Below are 7,172 nucleotides of genomic sequence, written 5' to 3'. Positions count from 1 at the left end.
TAAACCCCACCCACGGATGGCAGCGTTCTACCTCCTCCCTAAGGTGCACAAGAGTATGACAAACCCACCGGGAAGACCAGTGATCTCAGGGAATGATACACTGATGGAACCCATTTCCAAGTATGTGGACTTTTTTATTAAACCACTTCTACCATCACTACCAGCATACATACAGGACACCACTGATGTTCTATGCCAAATAAGGGACCATAACTTTATTGGTCCAGATGCGCTTCTGGTGACCATGGATGTCGAGGCGCTTTACACGAACATTGATCACGACCAAGGGCTCGCTGCTTTAAGACACTTTCTCGACAGACGCCCACTCCCACACAGCCCTCCCACTGACTTCTTGGTCAAGTTAACAGACTGGACATTGAACAATAACATTTTTTTGTTTCAGGACCAACTTTTTAAGCAAATTAAAGGCTGCGCAATGGGTGCGTGTTTTAGCCCATCGTATGCGGGATTGTTCATGGGGAAGTGGGAGGAAGATGTTGTCTTTACTAATGACAACATCTTTAAAGATAAGATCAGATGGTGGGCCCGTTATATTGATGACGTCATCTTATGGTGGGATGGTAATGAAAATGAACTACTTGCTTTTCATAGTTACCTGAATTCGGCCAACCAGAATATCAAATTGTCTTTAGACTACAGTAAAGAAAAGATAAACTTTTTGGACCTTGAAATTTATAAAGATGAGGATGGCTACCTACACACAAGTATTTTTAGAAAAGAGGCTCACAAGAATACTGTCTTACATGCGAAAAGTTTTCACCCCCCCTCATTAATTAAGAACATCCCTTTCGGGCAGTTCCAAAGATTACGACGAATTTGTGATGACTCACGTGACTATGACTTAAAAAGTAAAGAAATGTATGGTCGTTTTGTTCAGCGCGGCTACTCATCTAATACCTTGAATATGGCGCTGGAGAGAGCCAACTCCATCGAACGTAGCTCTTTATTGACACGCAAACCCGCACCTGCTAAACAGGATAGGGTATTCTTTTCGACGCGCTATAGCACCAATGCGCCGTCTATAGTCAATGCGATTAAATCTAATTGGGATATGTTGAAATGCGATACTTCCTTGCAAAATATTTTTGATGAGCGACCTATTTTCACGTATAGGAGAGCCCCTACATTGAGGGACAGACTGGTGAGAAGTTATACGCCGGCAAAAGAAAAAAGTACATGGTTACCCACGGTGCCCAATGGCACTTTTAAATGTGGACACTGTAATGTTTGCGACATTGTTTCTAAGACAAAAGGCTTTACCCACCCTGTCACTCTTGCTACATATCCTACCAGGCACTTTATAAATTGTAAGAGCACCCATGTGATTTACATTCTGCAATGTGGATTATGTGAGGCGTTTTACGTGGGACGCACTAAGAGACGCTTCCAGGACCGCCTTTCTGAACATAAATATGCGGCACGGGTTGGTAACTGCGAATATGCTATGACAAGGCACTTTGTGGAGACCCACAATAACAAAACGGTGAAATTCAGTGCTATGGGCATTGACTGTGTCCCTTCTACCCCTAGGAGAGGGGACAGACAAAAAATATTGAATCAGAAAGAGAATAGGTGGATATATAAATTAAATGCCACGTCAACTCCTGGACTGAATGATTCATTTGAGATGATGCCTTTTCTATAGCTAGTACACTGCGTTGTAATCTTGACTTGATATAGGGGAACCCCCTGTTTTATACTGTTTCATGAATACTGTATTGATTATTTTGTTTCATTTTCATTCTTTCACTTTTTCTCTCCTAGTTGTGTGTGTTTTTAGGACGACGAGGAGGCGGTGCGTCATGACCAATTTCCGCCTACCTGTCAATCACCTGTCAAACCCCTGTCAAACTTTTCTTTTCTTACCTGCGCCAGTGACGCTTCAGTATTGACTCTGCCCTGATGAAGGCCACTCCTTGGCCGAAACATGTTGGCGTTTTTAACTTTTCTACAATGATTTAGCCATTTAATAAAGCTATTTTAACTTTTTTGGGAAGAGTGCCTTGGATACTTCGTTTCTTTTGCCTGCAAACCACTGTTTTGACAGAAAGACAGTTCACCTGTCGCCTACTCTGTTTTCTTCCCAAAGCGGCATTTAAAAGTATTCCATGAAATCCAACATCAACGTCACTTCAAATAGGTGACAGTAGGCCTATCATGCACACACATGAAATAACACTTCAGTGAGGGGGGGACATCACTGCTCTCATATTAAAGTGAAAAGAGAATTTCACATTTTAGTTTATTTAATGTAGGCCTATGCAAAATTGCAAATAGCCTATTCATTGAAATCTGTCCAGAAAGGGTTGTAGGCCTAATGTTTGCCTGTTTTTTATGTTTGTAATTTTTTTTTAAAATAAAAAATCGTGATTAAAAAAAACAAAAAAACAAAAATAGAGATTTTATGTTAAAAAAAAAAGTGATATGGGATGGACCGATGGCCCCCCTAGCTAAATTCGCCTTAGGTCCCCAAATTGCTAAATGTAGTGTAAGGGATTATTTTGAAAAGACAGTAACATGTAATCAGCAATGCATTACAGTTTTTCAGTAACTTGCCCAACACTGTTGAAATCCTATGGTACTTTTTCAAATCCAGGCTTATACAGTACATGGTAGGCTTATTGATAAATTGCCATGACAGGTTATGAGGATGCCAAGGGGGCGTTTGGGCAAAAAAGGTTCAGAACGGGCATAGACGGACGCATCTGTTGTCCGCCTGTCGGACTTGTTACTTTAGGTTTCCACAGTAACGACCAAACTAATCACAGTTCCTGCATCGGTAAAGCCAGGACTACACGTGTGAACGAAATCAGCACAACAGCATAAAGGAAACAGTAACGTAAGGGATGTCTCTGATAGTCTACAACGTTAAGTTATGGTGATGATTCATTTATTGCAGCGAGGAGGTAGATGTAATGAAACGCGAGCATCCTTGCCAAAACATAAAACTGTTGTTAGCAGCTGAGTTAGTCTGAGGTAAGATGGCAGCTCTGCACCCTGACTTCAACCTATTATTTAAATGCCGACTTGATTGTTTTCTCTACGGAGGCGGGGAGTCAGCGAGCTGAAGCTATGGGTGCTGCGCAAGGATGGTAGGTTGGATAGTTGAGGGGCAGGGCTGTCCCAGAAAATACGGACAATTTGGTCACCCTACTAAAACAGTATTTTGAGTGGTGTGTGTGTGTGTGTGTGAGTATGTGTGTATGTCACAGGTGGACTAGCATAGTAGGCCTACTGTGTTGACTGGGAAATTTTGGGCTATTTTATTTGTGTGCCACAGTTTTATGCAGTCACATTGTTTGCAGTGTTTTTAACCCACGTGTGTTTTAACCTAGTGAGTAGTGTTTTTTTACCTAACTAACTTGTTTGCAGTGCATTTTACTTACAAACTGTCCAAATTGCCTTAATTAACACCTGCACTTTGCTTCCACCACATTTTAACCAATGCCCCTTCCCAGTGGCTCATGGCCTTAAAGGGGCACTAGGTAGGATGACGTCATTTGCATACCTGCCGACCATTACGCATTTTGTGTAGCAGAAAGCCGTAGACATGGCTCTGCTTGCAATTGTCTCGCGCTGGCCTTTCCATTGGCCAGCAACGTGTGGGGGGGGGGGGATATTGACCAATCAGAGCGCTAGTTTGGATGTCTTCATTTGTTATGCTGCGCTCCTCTCGAGCCGAGGCATCAGCTGCGTGCATTGAGAGTAATTATTTACTAAATAGACTATTTACTCTCAATGGCTGCGTGCCGACAGAAAGTTTGCTTCGAAATCACATAAGCAGAGAGACTGGTTAATGTACCCTACTCCTATAATCTCTGAAACAAGTGTCCTCCTCCTGTCATCATGTATTATCCATCTTGGTACTGTCGCTGTAGTTTTACAAGTGAGCACCATCAAAATCACTGTTTCAAAGGTAAATGGACTTTGAGAAAGGTAGCCTGTATGGGAATAGTGAATTGCGTCCAGTTGCTAAATCCCTAAACTTATGAAAATAAATAAAGGCAGAGGTCTGTCGTAATGATTCACCCAATGTTTCGCCGTATTTGACGGCAATATGTTGTTGCTTGTTTTGATATTGGACCGAAACGAGATTACTTCCGAATGAGAAAATGTGTCGATGACCGCGCTATAAATTAGCTGATTAGCAGCAAACTAAATTCGGTTTCCCTTTGCGCCGGATCATTTTAACTCGGGAAAATAAAGCGATAGTTCTAACGGTTGTGCTCGGAGTAGGTCTACATCCGTAACCTACCATGACACCGTATAGGAATACTGTTCCCCCCTGAGTCATGGCCCATTCTGTGAACAGGTGTAACAGGTCGTGCGTCATACCAAATATGCATCACTCCACGACTACTATCCGTAATCACGTATGGCAATCTATTAATAAAATCAATTATCCTATCATCATATATGTGCCGAACAGTGAACAATAGCCAACTCACGACGGCAGATGAGGGTAGCTACTATTATGCAGAGAAGTGAAAAAAATAGAGGTGCTCCGATTGCTTGGCAGCCGATCATGATCGGCCGATAATGGCCAAAAATAGCCTGATCGGTGATCGGAAAAACATGCCGATCAAAAAACCGATCCAGAGATATTAAATTCCTCACGCAACAATTTTGCCTTTACACCTGGCGCTGCCTGCATGTAGCCTAGGTGCTGGCTCTGCACAGCTGCTGCACCAAAATAAGGCATCTTTACTTGTCTTTAACTTCTTGGAATTCCCTCCTTCATTTTCACCATTTATAATCATATCTGCATCAACAATGATCTGATTTTCCGACCCATGCGCCGTTTACATGACGCTTGTAATTTGTGAATGACGTGTCAGTCTCGCCATGTTCGCTATTTTGAGTTACAGCCTGTCAGCACGCAACAACTAAACGTTTCCAAAACAATCATCAACGGTATTGTTTTCAAAGTTGTAGCCGAATGCACAGCCAGGTCATTAGTTTGCAGTCGCTGCAACACCAAACAGTGCAGAGGGAGAGTGGACGGTGAAACTCAATGAGTCAGGGAATTCTACAATCTATGACAGTGTTACAGAGAAAGAGCTTTCCTCGCAGACACGCTGTGTTGTGCGTGTTGCCTGTTCTTTCAAGTAAAGTTTTTTTTCTTGTTTGGTGTAGAATCTCAAGTGTTTCAGTCACAATGTAATTTGCGATAGACTACTTCTCGCCAGTTAGCCATGTTACGTTATAACCTGTGTAGTTGCCTCGGTCAGCACGCGACAAGTTCACGTTGTCCGCACAAGCATGCCAACGTTATTGTTTTCAAAGTTGTAATTGACAGTCAGTCGATTAGTTTGATAGTCGCTGAAACGCCAAACGGCGACAGGTGAGGAGAGAGGGAGAGAGTCAGAACGGTCGCGGAGCACTGCAGCTGTGGACAGTGAGTGACAGAGAGGGGAGGGGCTCTCCTCACGAGGCTGCTCATTTAAAGCGACAGGGTTTTTTCTCGTATGCAGAAGCCGAGAGACTGAGATCCAGGTGTCTGAGCTTCAATTCAATCTTAAATAGTTTAGTAATTATATGCAATAACTTATAAATCGATGTAATGTTTCAGTTTCAATTCAATCTTAAATAGTTTAGTAATTATATGCAATAACTTATAAATGTATTAATACTGTAGACTTAGGCCCTACTTGTAGGCTATATTACCAACACTAGTCTGAAAGAGCTGCAAGATAATAATAATAATTATAATAATAATAATAGTCTAATAATAGGCCTACATTGTGAAAGCGACATGTGCAAATTAAGATTGATTGGTTTATGGGCAGAAATGGTAGGCCTATTCAATAAGGATAATTAATAGACTATTAAAAAAAATAGGAAATAATTTCTGTGATCGGCAATGATCGGTGATCGGCAGATTAAGATTTTTGGTGATCGGTATCGGTGATCGGGCCAAAAAAATGGTGATCGGAGCACCTCTAGAAAAAAAGAAGCGATGCCCCTCAAAAGTTACTGTGGAAGTTCCAAGAGCATTGGCCATTAGCCCCCGTCCATATCTGTCAACTTTGAGCTCCCAAAATCTGGGAAAATTCCCATATTTTAAGCCAAAATCCGGGAAATTTTCTAAAGGCCAAATTTTGACAGTTAACGGGATGACAGGGACAGATCGGTCGGTGCTTTCTACTCTGCATTTCACAACAGCGCGCATGCAAAGACAGATTCTGTCTAAAATCCCTCAGCACACGTTTTACAGCGTGGAGAAACAATGCAATGAAAACAAAACAATGAAATGAGCGCAATGAGTTTCTTCTTGTTGTTTTGTCGCACAAGTTGTCTGTTCATGCTGGTAGGCCTACAGGTTGTGATTATGTTAATCACATGATTCGCTGTTACGAGGCTGTTTTATGCGTTGCATGAACTGACGGTTTCTGAGGAAAAGAGTGGGCGCACAAGCGCTATGGAGCTCGAGGTTGACAGCTCGTATTTTCAAGGAACTTCAATTCTTGGTGTCTGGCATACCGTCCTCTGGCAGGTAGCTTGATAAGCAAGACCCTCTGTCTCTCTCTTCAAGAAGGGGTGTGGCTCGTCGGACAGGGCCGTGGGTAGCCTACAAATAGCCTACAGGACCAACTGTGTTTTTTTTGATAATGTGAAAAATCCGGGATATTTCCGGGAAAAAATTCTAATCGGGAAGAAATCGGGATTTTCCCGGGAAATTAGGGATGGTTGACAGGTATGGAGTAGAGCCACTACATGACGCATTTTGTACTGAATGGATGCTGAAAGTGTGATTTTTATGTTAGCCCCCAAGGTAATAATATTAACCTGATATTATCCTATCTTAGATAACACTTGTCTTTATATTTTTCTCTTCTGCTGATGCTTCTTCACAGTATGTGACATCACCATGTATTAGTATTGGGGGAGATGATGTAAGAATCATTACAATTCAACTTTTTGTTCATAAAAATCACTGAAATGCCTCTGTATTTTATAATCAAATTATACATGTTCCTACATGTACCTTCTACAGCCAAAAAAATAATCTGCAAATGCTTCAATTTCATACTCAATTCCAGCTCCTTAAAGTGATACTGTCCCATTTTTGGAAATAAGCTCATATTACACCTCCCCTTGAGTTAAATAATTGAGTTTACCTTTCTCTCATACGTTCAACCGTTCTCAGA

The sequence above is a fragment of the Engraulis encrasicolus genome, chromosome 1 (assembly GCF_034702125.1).
Source record: "Engraulis encrasicolus isolate BLACKSEA-1 chromosome 1, IST_EnEncr_1.0, whole genome shotgun sequence".
Lineage (NCBI taxonomy): Eukaryota > Metazoa > Chordata > Actinopteri > Clupeiformes > Engraulidae > Engraulis > Engraulis encrasicolus.
The sequence above is the reverse complement of the archived record's forward strand: the minus strand, read 5'-3'. Positions refer to the sequence as shown.